This window comes from Triturus cristatus, chromosome 9 (genome assembly GCF_964204655.1).
Source record: "Triturus cristatus chromosome 9, aTriCri1.1, whole genome shotgun sequence".
In the NCBI taxonomy this organism is placed as follows: domain Eukaryota; kingdom Metazoa; phylum Chordata; class Amphibia; order Caudata; family Salamandridae; genus Triturus; species Triturus cristatus.
Window position 1 is genome coordinate 842947420 of NC_140592.1, and position 20603 is coordinate 842968022.

General features: G+C 46.5%; 1 protein-coding gene across 1 annotated transcript in view; it reads left to right on the forward strand.

Moving 5' to 3' along the window:
- BAG5 (BAG cochaperone 5) overlaps positions 1 to 20603 on the forward strand; it is a 331752-nt gene that overhangs the window by 155372 nt on the left and 155777 nt on the right. The gene's annotated exons all lie outside the window — the stretch shown is intronic.

Genomic DNA, 20603 nt, shown 5'->3' on the forward strand with positions numbered 1-20603 from the left:
GGTTAACCCAGGTTAATACCCCACATGCATGTGTGGTGAAGCCTGCTGTATAGCATTAACCTTGCAAGGTTTTAAGTGTCAGTATATTGATGGTGGTGGCCAAGCGCTTCTCCTGAAGTAGCACAACATATATTTTCTGCCTTTTAAGGTATGCCACAACCTTCCTAACTTTTCTGTGATCATTTAAGCCTTGCACATTCCATGTAATAAACCTCAGCGACCTGCAGACGTTATGGTTCGCTTCTGATTGCACCGTGTCACCCATGCAGCCCAAAAAGCAGCAATTTGTGTCTGCACACTACTGAACAAGCGATCCACCTGTCATCAGAATAACTTTTGGTAAGGTATACTTTATACATGAACCCTCCCATGCCATGCCCTCACAAACAGAGCATAGTCGAAATTGTCCCCCCCTAATGTCCCACCCAACAAATCTAAAACAAAAACTAGCACATTTACAACATTCCATCTCTGTGGAGCACACATGTGGGTAGATGTTGCCTGCTGTATTGCTCTGTGTTCGCCCATGGTTTCAAAGCCCAATGTACTCTGGAACAGCACATTGTGTATCACCCAATGTGGATGCGAGATAGATAGGCCACCCCTCACGACACTCTCTACCCCCGTCTTCCTATGGGATAGCTATTCATCAGTCATTGTACCAGCTAGGAATATTCTTACTCAATTCTTTATATCTTGCCCCATATTGGCAAAGTTCCTCTGCACATAAGACTAATCACAGTGTCTTTAAGTCCCAGTATGGCGTAACGTCGTTCACCAGAGACCTCCCTCCCCGAAGTTCTTTCCTATTACATGCTGCAGTCCTCTTTCCATACGCCTCAACCTCTCATCTCTTTCGATGCAGCACAAAACAGTTCAAATGCAGTTCACTTCTCTTCAGGCTCTGGTACATCATCATCCTGGTGTGGGAAGTGATCAGGGGATCTCCGTGGTCCAGAGCTCCCTCTCCGTATGTGGAATTGCATAACTTGCCGCAGGTCAGTGAATACACGGGATTTGCCATCCACCTGTATCCAGAGCTTAGTCGGGTACATCATATTGTACTCCAGATGTAATTCGAGCAGTTTTCTTTTCGCTGGCAGAAATTGATGTCACGCTTCCTGGACCTGCAGTGTAAAGTCCAGGTAGACGGAGAGGTCTATAGTTCAGCAATCTCCTAATTATTGGACAGAGAGGCACCCTGGGGGCCAGTGATCGATGCACTCACCCCACAACAAAGATTTCAGAAAAAGTGTCTCTCCCTAACAGGGTTATCAACTGTTGTTCCAAATAAGTTTCCATGTTGGGGATATTGGTGAATTCTGCCACCGCAACTATCCTTACGTTATTGCACCTGGTGCTCGCTTCTACGTTCTCTGCCTTCATTTGTAAGGACTGTAGCTTCTTGTCCATTTTTTTTTGTGGGCGAGCAATTCAGTTTGTAGGGCATACTCTACCTCTGAGACCCTTGTCTCCACCGTGTCCAACCTCTTAGTGTGTTTATCTAATCGTTCGGTCATTCTATCCATGTGGAAAGTTGAAGAATCAATCTTACCTTCGATTTTTGTTAGGCTGCACTGCATAGCTGCCAGGATCTGCTTTCGTTCTGTGTCCACTGGTGGGTCACCGGTCTCAGATCCTGATTCTGAAGCATTCTTATCTAATTATTATTATCTTGTTGATTTACACGGCTCAAAGTGCAGCTTAGATTGTGCTTGTCTGTTCTGCCCATTTTGCAACAGTGTGTATGTCCTAGTTATGATCAATTCAGAAGGTTTCCCACTCTCCTCACCATGTGAACCTGTAGTCTGTTCAATTGCTCTCAGTGCAAATCACATATGTTATGTCCACAGTCCAAGCCTAGCGCTACTATTGAAGAGCAACGGGTCTATCAATGATTTGTCAGGCTTCAGTACCTCAGTATGATGTCCGCGGCCCACCCAGCCGACTGGTGTCTCCCTCACAAGCCCAGACCGCACAGCCAAAGAAGCGTGGCAGCGCTAAGGGTGAAAGGCAGGTAGGATATCAGGTCGACCAGTTTCCAGGCCGCAATCAAGGTCAGGCCACGGCGCGCTATAGGCCTCAAACGCGGTCCTCCTGTCTCCTAAAGCCCCGGCCTCATGCGCGTTTCTCCTTTAGGATCACTTTGATCCTCAACCAGAGGACAGCGGGTGTATTCTCCACCTCAGGCAGCTCAGTCTTGGCGGCCTCATTAAATCTTGGACCCCAATCTGCAGGTAGGCTGCGAAATGCAGGAAACCAACCACAAGAGTGGGCCTATTACCTTCCCAGGCCTCGGCCTCACGTGAGCTCTTCTCCCAGGTCTTCTCCGATCTCAGCCCAGGGGGCAGTGGTCTCAGCCAGCAACTCTCTCCACTCAATGTTAAGGAGGTATCTCGCCGCTGGCTTGAACGTACTTCTCTTCCTGGGCCGCACTCCTTGCGTGCAATTCTGTCAGCTGCTGCCCACCCGGTCGCTCACTCCTAAGTCGGTGGACTACAGTAAGTGTTTCTGGGCAATTGTGGTGAGGTGAACACCGATTAGTGTCTGGATGGCTGCACTGTGTATATCAGGCTATTTTCTATGCCGGCTGTGTGGTCGTTGTAGCCCCAGACCGGTCAGGGAAATTATTCGAGGCATAGGCTCTCCAAGCCGGGAAGTCGGGTGCTCCCCTCTAGTCGGCCTCCTCCACCCCAAGGTCCTGCTCTGCTTCAGCGAACGCCTCAATCGCTTTCCGGTCGGCTCCCAATGCTGGGCGGATTGCAATTTCTGTGGGTGAGGTTGTTGCTAGCAAGGATCTTCGGGCTAACGGAGCAACTGTAGTGTGCGGCCATCTTGGAGCCTGGCAAGCTCCGCCCCCGCCTTCGTTGGATACCTTTAACTGCAGATTCCTCACCTTTTGAAAAAATACCAAAGCAGTACATCCCAAGGTGATGGCTCTGTAGAATGGCTCAGTTCAAAAAGTCCTGCAGGACCTAACAGGCAAATTGTCCATCTGGACAAACTTGACTGTCAAGGAAATAGTGCTTTGTGAACGTGTGCTCTGATGCTCATGTAAATTAACCAAAGCCTCTGCAAAGGATTGAGGTGTGACTTTGGCAGATGGCTGAGAAGTCCAGCAATGTTGGGAGGTTTGCCATCGACTTGAGGTGGTCTGGGACTAGCTGTGGTGAGCCTGTCTTCAACAGCCAGTTGTGGAAGTAGGGAAAGACTGGTACCAGACTTCCAAAGATGGGCAGCGACCACCACCATCTCCTTTATGAACACTGGAGGATCAGTGGTGAGGCCTGAAGGAAGCAATGAAAATGTTCATGGCTCACCTTAAACCGTAGGTAGCGTGTATCGGCCTGAAGGATGGAAATATGAAAATAGGCTTCCTTCAGGGCCAAAGCCACTATTTAGTCTCCTGAATCCAGGGTAGATAGAACTTGGGCCAGCGTGAGAATCTTAAATGTGTCCTTTCACAACAGAAGGGGTTGAGAGGGCAAGGATACAAAATAGGACAAAGACCTCCATCCCTCTTCGGCTCAAGGAAGTAGCAGGAATAACATCCAGTCCAGAGTTCGAGCCTGGCACGCTCTCTATGGCTTTTTTGGCCAAAAGAGTTTGCATGTCCTGATGCAAAACAGGTAGGTGGTTTTCCGCAAGCTGCTCTGATGTAGGTGGTAGGTCGAAAGAGAGTGGCAGGTGTTAACCCCGTTGGCTGATTTGAAGGACCCATTTGTCGGACATGAAGCTCTGTCACCCCTTGAGGAAGTGGCAGACACTGCCTACTACAGGCTGGTTTTGGGCCACTAAGGGCACTCTAAAGAGGTTTTGAGGTTGTTGTTAGAGGGGGTGCTAGACTGAGAGATGCGCTTTGAAGGCCTGGATGATGTCGGTTAGGGCTAAGGCACCAACTTTGAAAGGGCTCGGTGGCCTGTTGTGCAGGCTGCAGAACCTGGTGCTGCCAACACACCAAGCCTCTAGCATATCCCTGAAAATGTAGAAACTGTGGAAGAGATTGCCATTCTGGCACTAAAAGACCCAAGGAGCACGCCGTAGCTCGGCTCTATTTAAAAAGCTACAAGGCAAAGTCTGCCTTTTCTCTGAACAGACAGGCTCAGTCAAAAGGCATATCAACTAGGGTCCCTGGATGTCCCCAGAGAAGCCCGTGGAGCTAATCCATGTGTGACGCTGAAGCACAAGACCTAAAAGCCAGTGGTAGACAATCAGCTGTGTCTACAGGTGACAAACCTGGCCAGATCACGGCCGTTCTGAATTGTTTGGGGCAAGGAAGCCAGAAAGTCTTCTGGGACTGCCACTAAGAATTTGCAAACCATGTCCAAGAGTGCATAGGCACAGCTTCCCAAGAGGCAGCTAGTGTTGATCAACTTCAAACTCAGGCTGGCAGACTAAAACATACACTTACCAAACGTATTTACCTCTGCCTGTAGTAGTCGTCGGGAAAGCGTTAGGGATCACTCTGCTGGTAGACTCCTGCACCCCCCCAACTCTCAATATTTGAAAGTAGAGTTATACAAAATCAGGGTCTCCTGGAGCTGGTCTATGGCAACATGTGATTTGGCAATTAACCAGAGGTCCAGTACACAGTTTAGCACACTTGCCCCAGTTTTTGGCAGTGAGGGGCTCATTGAAGGACAGAAGCGGTTCAGTCGGTAACCAGAGAAGCTGAAGGGCCTCAGTGGGGACATTAGTTTTTACCTCCGTAGTAAGAAGTAGGACGTCAATAAATTCAGCAGCTTTCCTAATGATTATTGTCGCCTGGGACCACGCAAGTTTGTGGATCCTCTTCCGGAGGGGTCTGTGCTGGCATTGACATCTAGGTGACCGGTGCCGGGACAGAAATAGAGACTGGGGATGAATAAGATGGAAGGGGATGTGGAGAGCTCGGGCTGTTTGGATCTCTCCCAGCATGGTTTCAGGAGGGAACACAGCACTGAGTCTGCCCTCACCATAGTGCTGGATACCATCCGCACTAGAGTTGATGAGGGTCAGACCTCCCTCCTGATCCTTTTAGACCTCACAGCGGCCTTCGATACCCTGTCTCCTGTGGTGTTAACATCTCGCCTGAGGGAGATTGGGGTCCGCGGGCCTGCTCTGGGACTCCTTTCCTCTTTTCTCGACCATAGAGAACAAAGGATAATGCTGGGATCGTTTCTATCTCCATCCCTGTCTGTGCAATGTGGGGTCCCTCAAGGGTCAGCGCTCAGTCCTACCCTTTTTAATATCTATGTGACCCCCCTTGCCAGACTCATTAGATCTTTTGGGATGGAGGTAGTTTCCTACGCGGACGACACCCAGTTCTTAGTCTCTCTCTCCCAGCCAGCTACATCAACTGCCGCCAACTTTAAATCTTGCATGGAGGCAGTTGGCCAGTGGATGATCCACAATTCACTAAAACTGAATGGGGAGAAGACGGAGGTGATGGTCTTTGGAGGAAAGGAACCGATCTGGTCGGCGGAGTGGTGGCCGAACTCGCTGGGCGTATGTCCCGAGCCCACCTTGTCAGCAAAAAACCTGGGAGTTATGATCGACCCCAACCTTAGTATGTGCCAACAGGTCAACAGGACTGTTTCGACCTGCTGGGGGATTATCCACATTCTGAGGAAAATCAGGCACTTTTTGTCACCCCAGGCAAGAAAGCAACTTGCTGTCGCTCTTTTGGGTTCGCGACTGGATTACTGCAATGCGCTGTATGCAGGGCTGAACAAGAGTCTTCTACAGCGCTTGCAGGTGGTCCAGAACGCGGCAGCGAGATTGGCTCTTGACCTACCAAAACGTGCCTCTGCCACCGAAGCCCGAAAACAACTGCACTGGCTCCCCGTTGAATACCGGATCCTTTTCAAATCCATGTGCCTGGTGTATAAAGCCTTAGCTAAACCCAGCCCTACAAGCATGGGATCCATTCTTTCTCGGCATAACCCCAGTAGAAATCTTCGCTCCAGTCACAAACTTCTCCTCTCTGTACCCCGTGTCAGAAAAGCAAGATGGGGAGGCAAGGCCTTTTCCTTCCTGGCACCTAAGTGGTGGAATGCCCTCCCTTTGGAAGTAAGATCCAGTCCCTCTCTGCAAACTTTTAGATCCGCGCTTAAGACTCACCTTTTTACACGTGCATTCCCGTAGTGGTGCTTTGTATATTCTGTTTATTGTTTATTGATTTTGATAGGCGCCTTGATACCTTCGGGTTTAGTCTGCGCGTTATAAGTTGCATAATAAATAAAATAAAATAAATAAATAAGGGGCACATGCGGTGCACTGGACTTATTCATCAGCAGTAATCTGACTGGAGGACCCTGCGGATCCTTGGGGCCAGATGGAACTAGTAGCATGTTGAAGATGCGAAGCATGACCTCCATAAAGGCCTTGATCTGCTGTGCCGTTGCAACAGATCCAGATAGTCAGTGTGCATCGGGACCAAAGATGGAATCAGTTCTGTGATAAAACGGAATGAGACTTACAGGCACGGTAACACCCTCATGCCTTCTCTAGTGATCAAGAGCAAGGGGAAGAGTCACACAAACACCAGAAGGACACCTTCTAGGGAACTGTAAAAAACATCTGTTCACAACAGTCTCTACAAGGTTTAAACCCTGTAGTCTTAGGAGGTGACCTGTTCCTTGCACACAAGCAGATTTGAGATAACAATCGTTAAGAAAAGGTCTCTTGAAGAGATGAAGAAAAAGAGGGGATCTCTGGATCTGGAAAGGAAATTACATCAGCTCACGTGGCTGATGTTTATATGTGGGTCTTTTTGTCACTTCAGGAGTGGAACAGAAGTCAGTGCAGAGCCGCACGACACCACCTACTGACGCGCAGGAGCCCTGCTTTTTGAGTTTCTGGATCCATTCCGGTGACTAGGGAAATTTACAAGATGAGGAACCTACGGTTAGTAGTGTCCATCAGAATACCAACATAGATCCAAATATTGGCACGTGACACTGGATAACAAATCCCCAGGTTAAGCCAAGATCGATCATCCATAAGATCTGTTGTTGCAAAGATTTGTGTGCTAAGGTTATACAAATCACTAGGAAAGTATAATATAGCAAGTAAATTACACTGTAAACTTGGAAACGTGACCTAGGGAGTGAAGTTTCATGTATGTAAGAGAAAGTTTCCAAAGTACGTTTGTCGTTGTACCCTGCCATCTGATAGGATAGAACATCAATTTTGGCACATCGTTTCTTTCTCACGACATTCTTAGCAGACTGGCATAATGCTTCATAGATGGAGGCGAGATGCTTGTACAGTTGAGGATAAAGCTATAACTTGCCTCACCATCCTCAATGCAATGTTTACTGAGAGCCAACAATGCTAATAATATTAGTTCACTAAGACTTCCTAAGGCAAAACTCATCTCATACTTGTTTATTCCAAAAGAATTAGAGACTCCTCCTGGAAAAACTTTAGCACCAGCACCAATTTCAAAGTCAATCTTGACTTCAATATTGACCGCATATGATTAACCTCTTACTCAGTAAACTAATACAACTATGCATTCTGTCTTGGAGATACACACTGACTCTTAATCTCAGTATTGTGAGGAGGGTTTAGGTTTTAATCTGGATATCATTTACTATATCTATGCCTTGTTATTTCTACCACTTACTATTTTAAAAATAAGAGCGACCCTTTTAAATGTAAGAGCGATCCTTTGTTCCATCACCCTATACCGTGCAGCACATGTTTAATCCCTGTATTTTATGTTTGCAATGTATTCATCATCTTTATTTGATCTCCCAAAGGCAGATCATAAAAGATAGACACAATGATAAAATCATGCAAATATAAAGCATGTGTTAAAAACATCCACAATTGGAAGAAAAAGGATTACATGTTAATTTACAAATTGGTAAAGTGACGGTGCATACAACCTAATTCCGCAGACATCAAATCTAACACAATGTAATAGGTGAGGAATGAGATGCCAGGAACAAAATTTCCACTTTACAATTTCATCAAAACAACATGCTCCTTTTAGCTAAAATACACATCAGGAAGCTGACAACTACATGGCATACACAGTGGTCATTAAGTTGCAACAAATAAAATAAGGCAGCTTTGCACTTAGTAAATTTGTGTCTGCGAAGCAGAGGAAATAAAATGTCCTTGTAAACGATGGAAAAAATTTGCAAGTTGTTTTTGTTTGAAGAAGTCTTTCCTGGACACATGGTAAGTTGACTCCTCCTTTCGGTGATGGTACGCATGGTCATTGACTCAATTGTTAGATTGTTGTCCTGCAAGAGGGTGAGAATGGAGTAAGTAAGTGTAGTATAGAGATGTCCATGCGTAAAATTGTATCATGAAGAACTGCAACAACTACCGGTACCTGGGTGGGCGCATGTGAATCTACAGCTCTACATGCCAAGAACAGATGCTTACTGGGTGAGTAACATTATCCGTTTGAGGCATGTGTGCTGTAGATACACATGCTTTGCATAGACTACAAAGCAGTATACTCCCAAAGCGGTGGCTAACCTATAGATGTTGCAGTTGTTTGGAATAGTATTTTAAGTACTGCTTGGCCTACATTAGCCTGTTGACGTGCTAACACATCTACACAATAGTGTTTGGTAAATGTGTGTGGTGTAGACCATGTAGCTGCCTTACATATGTCAGCTAGAGGAATATTACCTAAAAAGGCCACAAAAGCCCCTATTTTGCGAGTGGAATGCACTGTAAGTGGTATGGTTAAAGTCCTTTTAGCTTTAGCATAGCATGTTTAAATGCATTTCACAATCCATCTTGCAATACCAGATTTAGAGATAGGATTGCCTTTGTGAGGTGGAGCAAATGCAACAAACCGTTTTTTTGTTTTGCGAAAGTCTTTTGTCCTATCCATGCAGTACAGTAAAGCTCTTTTAACGTCAAGCGGGTGAAGAGGGCATTCTGCTACAGAATCTGGTTGAGGAAAAAAGACTGGTAACTCAACCGATTGGTTTATATGAAAAGCAGAAACTACTTTGGGAAGGAATTTAGCGTTGGTGTGTAGAACTACCCTGTCTTTGTGTAGCTGAAAGAAGGGTTTTGCTAAGGTTAATGCCTGTAGCTCACCTACTCTCCTCTGTGATGTGATGGCAATGAGGAAAGCAGCCTTCCATGAGAGAAATTGCAAACGGCACTTGTGCAATGGTTGAAAAGGTGGACCCATGAGCCTTGTGAGAACAATGTTGAGATTTCATACTGGGGCAGGAGGAATCCTTGGTGGTAATACTCTTTTCAATCCCTCCATTAAAGCTTTGATTAATGGAACTCTGACTAGTGACAGATGTTGCCTATTCGGTATATACGCAGCTACCGCTGCAAGCGAATAGATGTGTAAGCTAGTCCAGTTTGGTGTAACTGTAACAGGTAACAGATAACATTTTTTATAGAAGCCTCTAAAGGATTGATTTTGTTGTTATTGCAGTATACAACAAATCTTTTCCATTTTGCTTCATAGCAAGCTCTGGTTGTAGGCCTTCTTGCTTCCTTTAGAATATTCATACAGCCTGTTGGTAAATTTAAATAACCAAACTCTATGACTTCAGGAGCCAGATCGCTAAGTTCAGTTCTTTGGGATTTGGATGTCTGATTTCTCCATGGTTCTGTGTGAGGAGACTGGAGATGAGGTGCAGCTTTTGATGTGGAACTAGTGACAGCTCCAACAGAGTGGTGTACCATGGTTGACGGGCCCATGTGGGATCTACTAGAATGAGTGTGAGGGATATTTGCCTGAGTTGCTCAACCACGCACGGAATGCGCTGGAGAGGCGGAAAAGCATAGGCAAATATCCCTGACCAGTTCATCCATAGGGCATTGCCCTTTGATAGTGGGTGTGGGAACCTGGAGCCGAAGCTTGGGCATTATGCGGTTTCGGTTGTGGCAAACAAGTCTATCTGTGGAAATGCCCATTGTTGGAAGGAGAACTTGGGGATTAAGTTCCCATTCATGAATTTGCTGTGTCCTTCTGCTGAAAAGGTCAGCAATTTGATTGTTTACTCCTGTGAGGTGTTCTGTCAGAAGATAAATCTTGTGAGGGATTGCCCATTTCCAAATGGCTTGAGCGAGTGTTGACAGTTGGAGAGTGTGTGCCCCACCCTGTTTCTGCACATAATACATTGCTGTCATGTTGTCTGTTCGGACTAGGACAGTTTTGCCTATGAGGTGAGTTTGAAAAGCTTTGAGTGCTAGAAAAACTGCTAAAAGCTCCAGATAGTTGATGTGGAGGCTTTTATGCTTGTTGCTCCACAGGCCTTGTATTATGTAATCTTGGAGATGAGCCCCTCCAACCTGTTAGAGATGCATCTGCTGTGAGCACAATCTGTGGAATAGGGTCGATAAATTCCGTCCTCTTGATAAGTTTTGCGGGTTCCACCACTGCAGAGTGTGATGGATACGGCTGTCTACTAACACTAGATTGGTTAATTGACCCTGCGAATGATTCTACCGACGTGCTAAGCACTATTGTAAGGGGCGCATGTGAAGCCTTGCATGGGGTACAACTGCGATGCAAGACGCCATCATTCCCAGCAGTTGCATGAACACTTTGGTTGGTAAAGTTTGGTTGATTTGAAACTGTAGAATCATAGCCTGAATATTGCGAATTCTGGCTACATTGGGAGAGGCTCGAGTTTGACTGTGTCTAGACTGGCTCCTAGGTAAGACTGCATCTGTGATTGATGCAGGGGAGAGGTTTGTGCATTGATGGTAAAGCCCAGTTGATGAAGTAGGTCTATTGTGATCTGTGTGTGCTGCAGACAGTTTGGCAAGTGCTGGCTTTGATAAGCCAGTCGTCTAAATAGGGAAAGACCTAAATATGCTGTCTTCTTAAATGAGCCGTGACTACTGCCAGACATTTGATAAAAACTCTGGGCACTGTAGTCACTCCGAAGGGAAGCACCTTGAACTGGTAAAACTTGCCTGCTATCACAAATCTGAGGTATTTGCAATGAGCCGGATGATTTGGAACATGAAAATATGCATCTTTTAAATCTAGAGTAGACATAAAATCTGCTCTTTGTTAAAGTGGAAGTACCTGTTGAAGCGTCACCATGTGTTAGTGTTCTGACAGTATATAAAGGTTTAACTCTGCGAAATCCAGAATAGGTCTTAGGGAACCGTTCTTTTTGTGAATGAGAAAATACAGAGAGTAAACCCCTGAGCCGTGGTACTGTATTGGGACCTGCTCTATTGCTCCTTTTAGTAAGAGAGATTGGACCTCTTGTTCTAGCAATTGTAAGTGTTCTGGAGACAATTTGTGAGATCGAGGTGGAATGTTTGGGAAATGCTGGTAAGCTCCAGGCAATAACCATGTTGGATAATTCCAATCACCCATTAGTCTGTTGTTACAGACTGCCAAATGGGGAGAAATTGTTGAAGTCTTCCCCCGACAAGTGTGCTGTAGTCGGGGGGGGGGGAAGAGTGGGCAAGTCACTGTTTATTAGGGGAAGGGGAGTTACGTGGTGTGTTGCCCTTACCCCTACCCTGGAGGGAGAGGACTGGTTGTTAACCTTTATAGGTTGAGGTATTCTGGTCTGGGGAGGGGGTTTTGGACCCTCCTCTGTAAAAGGAGCGACAAAATGAGCCTCTGTTGGAGACTGCAGTGCTCCCATTGACTTGGCCAATTCGTTGTCTTTTTTCATTTTGTCGAACGCTTGATCTACGTTAGGACCAAAAATATGTTCTTTATCAAAAGGTGTATTAAGGATGGATTGTTGGACCTCTGGCTTAAACCCAGATATCCTTAACCAAGCATGTCTCCTGGCCAAGATGCTACTATTAACCTCTCTAGCCGCAGTATCTGCAGCTTCTAGAGCACATCTTATAGAGGAATTAAAATGAGTTTACTTTCATTTACTAAGTCCTGCTCTTAGCTTTATGCTCTTCTGGAAGATATTGAAGCAATTGCTCCATTTCATCCCAGTGTGCCCTGTAATACCTGGCTAAAAGACCCTGTGTATTCGCAATGCGCCATTGATTTGTAGCTTGTGCCGCTATGCGCTTTCCAGAAGCATCTATTAACTTAGACTCCTTATCTGGCGGAGGAGCATCTCCTGATGTTTGGGAATTCACCTGCGTACGAGCATTAGACCCTACCAGGGAATCTAATGGCAACTGGCCCTTGATAAATACTGGGTCTATTTTTTGTCAACCCTAGGAGCTAAGATGTATGCTCTCACTGGGTCCTTAAAAATCTCATCAGCATGTCTCATCATGCCTTTAAGTATGGGAAGTGTTTGTGATGACCTGTGTGAGGATCCTAAAGTTTCAAACAAAAAATCTTCCTCTAGTGATTCTTTGTGCAGTGCCACCCCATGATATTGTGCAGCCCTGGCAATGAGTTCTTGGTGGGATGCATTGTCGTCTGGAGATGGCTTGGCTGGGTAAAGGTCTGGATCATTATCTGCTGGGGGATCAATTGTATAATCTGTCCATGGACCTATTGGGAGATGTGTCCCCCCCATCCTCAGCAGCATCATCATCATGGTGAGATTGTGGAGAATCCAGAGGCGTGATTTGCAAAGGATTTGCTGGTGGAGAAGGAGGTGGTGGAGGGAGTGGTGATTGTGGATGAAAAGGACTTGTAGCAATAAATTTCCTTTTTAAAGGGATCGTGTATGAAGTGTCCTCATCAGTAAGCTTATGTTTCTGAGGCGGCTTGGTGTGAATATGGCCAGTCTCAGGGTTAATATATATATATTTTTTTGCTTGGGATGCGTTTTTGATGGAACAATGTCTAGTTTTGGATCCAAAAGGGCATCTTTCTGTTTGGGTGCTGAAGTTTTCGGTGCCGGCGTCTTTGGTGCGAAGGTATCTGCTTCGAAGGCTGCTTGGCTTTCGGCATGAAGGATTTAACTCTGAGCCAGACTTGTGTTTGGAACCGGAGGGCTTTGGTTCTGAGGAGGACTTTTGTCGACTCTGTACCGAGCAGAAAGGCTTGACTGTCTGTCTATTTCGGAACCGGGCCTGGAGACTGGGCGTTGGAAACGTCGTCTCGGTGCCAACATTGGCCAGGAGGCAGAGGTGGTGCCGAAGCCTTGTGCTTTTTTGGAGTAGTTTGAGGGGGCAAGGGGTCTTCAGTACTCACGTCACCTTGTCCCTGCGGCAGTTCTTCAGCAACGAGGTCTATCTTGAGCTCCGAGTCGGAACCTTGTTCGGAGAAGGCTTTTCCCCCTCTGCCGCTGATGCCTTGATGTCTTCTTGACCGGAATCTTCGCCGAAGATGTCCGGCGTGTCTTCGATGCTTTGACGCTGCATCTCTCGACGTCGAGCCCCACGATCGCGAAGAGTTTTCTTTGATTGAAACTACCTGCAAGCATCGCAGTCTTCTTCTTTGTGCTCGGGAGACAGGCACAAGTTGCACACTTCGTGCGAGTCAGTGCGCGGATACTTCGCATGGCAACGAGGACAGAATTTGAATGGTTTCCGATCCATCGACGGAGAGCTGACCCGTCACGGTTAGGCCTGAAGTCTGTCCACAAAGCTTTCCGATCGAAAAATCTATTCCATTGCTAAAACGATATGCAGAGAAGTGGGAAACGTGCACAAAACAATACCGTCGAAGGTAGAGAGAACTGAATGACGAGGGGAACCGGAAGAACGGTTTCAAACAGGAGAGCAGCAATACATGTCCCAAACCGATGGCGGGAAAAAAACAATCTAACAATGGAGTCGATGACCATGCGCACTATCACTGAAAGGAAAAGTCACCTTCATGACTAGGAAAGACTTCTTCGAAGAAAAACAACGTGCAAACATTCGGACCCAACACTAGATGGTAGGAGTTTGCACAGCATGTGTAACTAAAGCACACATGCCTCGAACACATATTAACCATCGGAAGGAGCCTATCCTAAACCTTGCCAACAGTGTCCTCTCGTACACATTACTTACATATAGTAAGTAGGGGGCAATAGTTGGCATCATTTGAATAATGCAATAATCTCGGGCTGAAGATTTGGATACTACTAGTTAGTTAGTACTGTGGTAATGATTTACCATCAATGTTTACAGTACGGATTTTCGTGTTTCTGGGCCCGCATGCCATGGTGAAAGTTTTCTTAAGGTTAGTCTCCAGGCCCAGGTCTCTCATGAAACTAACATAGCTAAAAATAAGCCGCTTAAGGCTGTTGGCCGTCTTTGCCAAGAGCACCGCAATATCAGCATAACAGATTACTGGTACGGGCTTTTTCTCCACACACGGCATGTCTGTCCCAACAGATGCCAGAGTTTTTTCCAAATCATTCGTGTAGAACAGAAAAAGGATTGGTGCAAGCACGCATCCTTGGCGCACCCCTGCTTAATACTGAAAGGTTCTGTACATTCACCAGCACTACCATATTTAACTGTTGCCGTTAGGTCATGATGTAAAAGTCTTAAAAATGAAACCAGCCCCTCGTCAACACCCATACTCTCCAAGATATTCCACCGCTTTGCTCTGGATACACAGTCAAGAGCGATTGACAGGTCCATAAACGCCAAATGTGTTGAAGCTCCGTTTGCATACTTATATTTAGCCACAATAAGGTGTAGGTTGAGGCACTGTTCAATAGTCCTGAGCCCCTTTCTAAACCCATATTGGCTTGGTGTGCGTATTCTATTTTTATTGATCCAGTCGAGTAAACGATCCAGGACTACCCTCCCAATAATTTTAGCTATGGAGTCTAAGAGTGATAGTGGGTGGTAACATTTAACGTCATGCACCTTTCCTTTTTAGGTCGAGCCTAGCACAGCGCGCATGCACTGCTCTATGGGAGGCTTCATGTAATCACTTCAAACTTCTCTGTGTGGGTCAGACTGCTCCCACACATCTGATTGGCCTTTGTGTGTGTCTTTCAGCAATGAAAGCATGAAAATGGCCAGAGGTGGGTGCATGTCCCAACTCTTCTTGAAATGTTCATTCCCATAGCGTTTTGGTGCCAGGAGCGAGCAGCGGCGCGCAAGCTGGCAGCTGTGACTAATTAAACACAGAGCGGTCACTTTCCCGGCTGCGCTTGTTGTTTCATGTCTTGCAAGCTAGGCAGAACCTTCAGGTTAGAAACAAAAATCATGTTATTTTTTTTAATCTGTAAAAGGTTGGATGTGGCCCGCTGTAAGGTAGTTGCAGCCTTTTCCCAGTTGACCATATTCAGACTAAAGCAACGACTCCCGGGAGAGAAGAGGAATGCCTTTCTCTGCCTAAATGTCTCCCAGCCCCTGAAGAATGAACAGGGGCATTCTGTGCAGGCCTCTTCGCTTGACAGTGTGCCTTTGTTACCTCTCCAAAGGTGGTGTCAGATATAGCAGTGAGAAGGCGCTGCACGGGCCGCCCTCCTCCCTCCCGGAACACAGTGCCTGCCTTAAATAGCTGCCACTGTTGCATGGAAGGCGCCCGCAGAGGACACCAGCGCCCGGGTGGGCCCGCACAGCCTCCACAGCGTAGCCCAGCCGGCTGGGCGTCTGGAGACCGCTACACTGCGGAGGCGCAGGACTTCTAAAGGACTCTCGCCCGTCCAGAGGAGAGCGCTCCCCCCACAGAACCCAGGAGCCTGTCGCAGTGCACCTCCAGCGGAAGGTGCCTTTCCCTAGCCCCACGCAAGGGCGTGCTGTCGCGCGGATGACATGACGGGTACGTACTGTACACCTGGTTACCTCAGGGCTGTATGTTATCCAGGCATCGTCACTGTAAGAGGATGTTCGCTGCGCAAACAATAATTGTGAAATAGAGCAAGGCATACGAGTAACAATGTTATTAGTAGGTGTATATTGTCGGACTTCAGGCATTTATTTGATTTCAGATACTAGTTATCTGGTTATACTACAATACATGAATTGCCAGGCGTGGATGATGCAGTCGCACATGACATATGGCACGCTTCAGTTACAGCTATGGAGGGCTTGGCATTTCGCACGGGTAATTTGCCCAGGAAGGTTGGGAGTCTGTCTGCTTGCAGCAGGTGCCGCGAGGCTCTGGCTCTCCTTGACTCTGCAGAGCCCATGCTGCTTTCTTCAAGTTACATTACTTGAGAGGGATGCCTGCAGTTCTCTGGTAAACGTGCAGGGCAGTGACTGTCAAAGATGCCACTCTGGATGGACGCGCCTGAGTCCCAGCGTATGCCTCGCGCCACCTCACGCGCACGGTAGAAGTAATACTGCAGTGGGGGGGAGCTGGTGACATCTCGCTGGTGCTTTATATCACGGACATCTTCCACAGACCCTCACACTTGGTGTCATTTGTGTCAGTGCTTGCTCTTAAAGGTCAAAGCACCACGGATAGAAGGTAGAAAACACCACTAATGAAGAGTGTAGGCAGTACCAACATGGCCTTTAAACCTGTGAATCTTATGTAGCGGGACGTTGGCTGGCGACCTTTGAACTCTGCAGGCTGTGCATTAGGCACCTTACTGGTTGCGGTCTGTGTTTCTCAGTGGATGCCCCTATAGGCACCAATGATGTCCGCCGCAGCGCTTCATAAAGCCACTTGGGTCTGTCCAGCACCTCGTGATTAGAAGATGCCATTCCAGACGGAAGGAGGGACATAAGCTCTTGGAACAGCGTATTTTCTCATTCACCGAGAGTTAAACATTGGAATAGCCAATAGGTTTCACCTTTGGGACCTTATAAGTGTTTAGCCATGCAACAGTTGATGCACCAAGGATATTGTGTTGCAGAACTAAATACTTATTATGTCCCAAAAGCGAGACCTATTGGCTGTGCCAATGCTGGTTTAAAAATGGGGACTATTATAGATGTGCACCACGACCTGGCCACGCCCAAGCTACTCTCAGAGTTAAAAACAGAAGTAAGAACAGGAGTCCAAAACCCTGGGTCCTCCCTAAACAAATCAAGCAGGACACCATCCGATCCTGGAGCCTTCTTGCAACTACTATCAACAATTGCTTTAAAAACCTCTTCCTTGATAAACTCCAGGTTAAAACCCAGTGGGACCAGTGGCTGAAGTATGTCATCGGCCCCACTGTCAAAAGAATACAGCATAATGCACCAACCAGATTTCACCCGAGATGTGGACCGTTACTGCTTCTTGATATAATAGAGGACATATAACAGATCGCACAGCTTTTCAAAAGGCCTGTGAGTCTTTTAGTTGGCCGGCACTAACACTAGATTCCCATTTCTCCTCCTTTATGGTCTGTTTCCTTCTCCTTACTGCTTGCTGGTAGTTTTTTCTACTAGCTATGATGGCACTCTGGTCTCTAGGAGATTGCTTTAGAGCCCTACATAGGGATACATTAGCTGTCCTACATTCTTTATCAAACCATGATTTGGCTTGGTGACATGGCTGAGTAATAGGTCTGGAAAGCTTCTCCTTTATCCACAAAAAGAGGTTGGCGAAATGAGATCAAATAAGGGCCGGATTGCAAGTTACCAAATTAAAACTATTCACCAGAGCTGTGCGATTACAAGCTACCTGGGTCATGATGTGGTTCAAATTCATGGTACGCCAAACCAATTTGCGCCCCGCATCCTTTATTATTAAAACCAGAGGCGATGATAACTTAGACCTATAGTTCACAAATGGAGTCAGTAATTGCGCAGCAATCGGGTTATGGTCCCTATAAATCTGGGCAATGACCTCACTGTTTTTAGTGATTGAAGACATACTACCGGAGGTAAAAACGTAGTCTATGGTACTCCCTGCCCCCCTCCCTATAAAGGTTGGAATATCACAACCAATGGAGTTAGCGATCCTATTGACCAAAACCCGTTCAGCCAGTAAAGGAAATAGAGCCCGCCCCCCTAGTGTCCATAACATTGCAATCAACGTCAGGGGATAAAAGGAATTTGATGATAAAGATGGTAGATACCCTAATTTGGCATTAAAATCACCTGCCACCAACAGATCAAGGGGGAATTCTGCCTGAGCCTCCTTTTCCATCAGCATATCAATTACTGCGAAAAGGCCCTGGAAATTACAATCACCCTTACAGGAGAAATTATTATTGTAAAAATTAACCATGTGGATCTTAAATTTATCATTCCAGCTAAGGCAAAAGACATGCGCCTCCCCCTGGTCCAAAAAAAAGGGGAAGAGATCGAACAACTAATATTTACTTTAAACCAAGCTGTAAGCCCCCCTTTGGCTCCTCCCACTGGAGACGGTACCGCTGGCAAACTAAAACAAGTAAAACCATCAAAAGCTATCTTTCTCATCCCAGGTTTCCTGCATAAAAACAATGTCATAGTACAGGATAAAAAGTTGCCAAATCAAGATTTTAGAGGCTAAACCTGCAACATTCCTGCTTAATAATTTAATACAAGCATGGTGTAGACCACCTTGTAACATTGGTTCAGGTTCAGTTGCTACTAGACCTTTTGGAGGATTGGTCTGAACTGAGTTGGAGGTCAATTGAACAGCGGGAATACACCTGAGAGATTTTCTGCCCTCCTCCAGGGAGCCAAAGCACTCATGCTCCTTGCTTAAATGTCAATCATTGTCCTCCAGTTCAGACAAAACTGTGAATCTATTATTCAAGGGTACTATCGGTTGAGAAGAAAGTCTGTGAAAAGCACTCTTTGGGGCAGCTAACCCCTCAAAATTATGTTGTGAAGTAGGGAAATGCCTATAGAAAAAACCAAGTGGCAGTATCTTAGTGCTAGTTTTAACCATACCTGTGCTAGATTGTTACAAAATTTCCGTTACGACCAACGGATTACTGAAGTTAACCATAATATTATCGCCCTTTTACCCTTTCCCCAACCCTCCAACCCCCCCACACGTCTTGCCAACAATATCTCCTTAGATATATCCCAGTGTCCAGTCACATTCGTATTCAACCAATGTATGCTTTTGTTCATAAGGCCCCTTGTAGTTTCCGTCTTGCCAGCTGTGAGACTGGTTACATTCGCCAAAACAATAACGTAAGGAGCAGACGCGGGAGTCAAGTCAATCAAAGCAAGCAAATCCGGGCTGGGTGGACTCTGGGGTGGGAGGATCGCATGACGTTGTATGCAGACGATGTGTTACTTTATTTATCATCTCTGTCACAATCCATCAATTGTCTCTTAGACAGCTGTGCGGCATATGGCAAAGCATCTGGATATACTATAAACTGGTCTAAATCAGTGCTCTATATACTTCACGGCCCTACGCCCAAACTGCAGCGAAACTGTGAAATCCAGGTAGAGGACCGAGGCTTTAAATACCTTGGCATATATGTCACCCCTCAGGTCTCGCAATTCACCGAAGAAAATCTAATGAAGCCCCCAGCCCGATTCCGCCGTGATGTAAAACACTGGCACTCGCTGCCACTGACACTGCTGGGGAGGGCAGCCCTCTTCAAAATGATGGCGGTATCCAGATTTTTATATATCCTACAGAATACCCCCTTTAAGATTCCCCCCCCCACCATCCTTTTTCGTGCTCATAAACACTGATGTGACTAAACTCCTCTGGGATGGTGGATCAGCCCGTATCACCATGAAAAAACTGGTGAAGGGCTGGTATGATGGAGGAATTGCCCTCCCACATATACAAACATACTACTGGGCATTGCAATTGACCGTCATAAACCAATGGCTGCATGTGCCACAGGAAGATCCGGCGTATCGTATGGACCGGCATCTCCTTGATTCAGAAGGAATAATGGGGGCACTCTATACTAGACCTAAGAAATCACATTACACAGGCCCCACGGCCCATACACTACAAATCTGGCATGCGGCGCAGCGAGCAATGGGTTGGGACGCCAACATCACGCAGATGACACCACTTTGGGACACCCGTAAACTAGGACGACTAAGAAACACCAAGGGATTCCGGCAATGGGATTTAATAGGGATCTCCCGGGTGGGGGACCTTTGGAAGAAAGGCGAAGTCGTTCGCTTTACTCAGCAACAAGCCACCTATAAATTAGCGCAAACTGAAACTTTTAGATACGCGCAGATCCGACATGCACTTCTAGCAGTGATTCCACCAGCCACACACTTACCAGAGGATAGACTCCTTACTGATCACCTCCAGAAAAAGGCCATTTCCTTCACATATAAGAAAATAATAAACAACCAAAAAGACCCAACCGGGACATTGAAGGAGAGATGGGAGGTGGACCTGGGGACCTACACGAAGACGACTGGCGGACGGCCTTGGCATCCCCATGGGAAGTCGCAATACCCTCCACACTAAGGTTATTGCAATTTAAAATTTGCCACCGCATATACTACACAAGAACCCTGCTACACAGATTAGGCAAGGCAGATACTCCTCTGTCTCCGACAATGCGGTGCCGAAGGCACCTTCCTGCACACAATTTGGGTCTGCCCGAAAATAAGTCGCTTCTGGGAGGCCATCATACGCACAATGTCACAAGTCACCAGAATTAAGATTCTGACTAACCCAAAACGATGGCTACTTAACATTTGGGAACCCACGGATTTGAATCATAGAGACCAAGATTGGGTAACGCTCGGAACAGCATTGGCTAAACGTAACATAGCGCAACTATGGGGCTCGGACTATCCCCGACACATCAGCGGTAGTGCCGGGATATGGACCACACGATGGTAACAGAAATCGGTGTATATTCACCGGGGCTGCCCCCAAAAGTGGACGCGTATATGGACAAAATGGAATCCATTTCGGGGCGACATTTGTGAACCTCCCCCGATAGAGCAGGAATCAG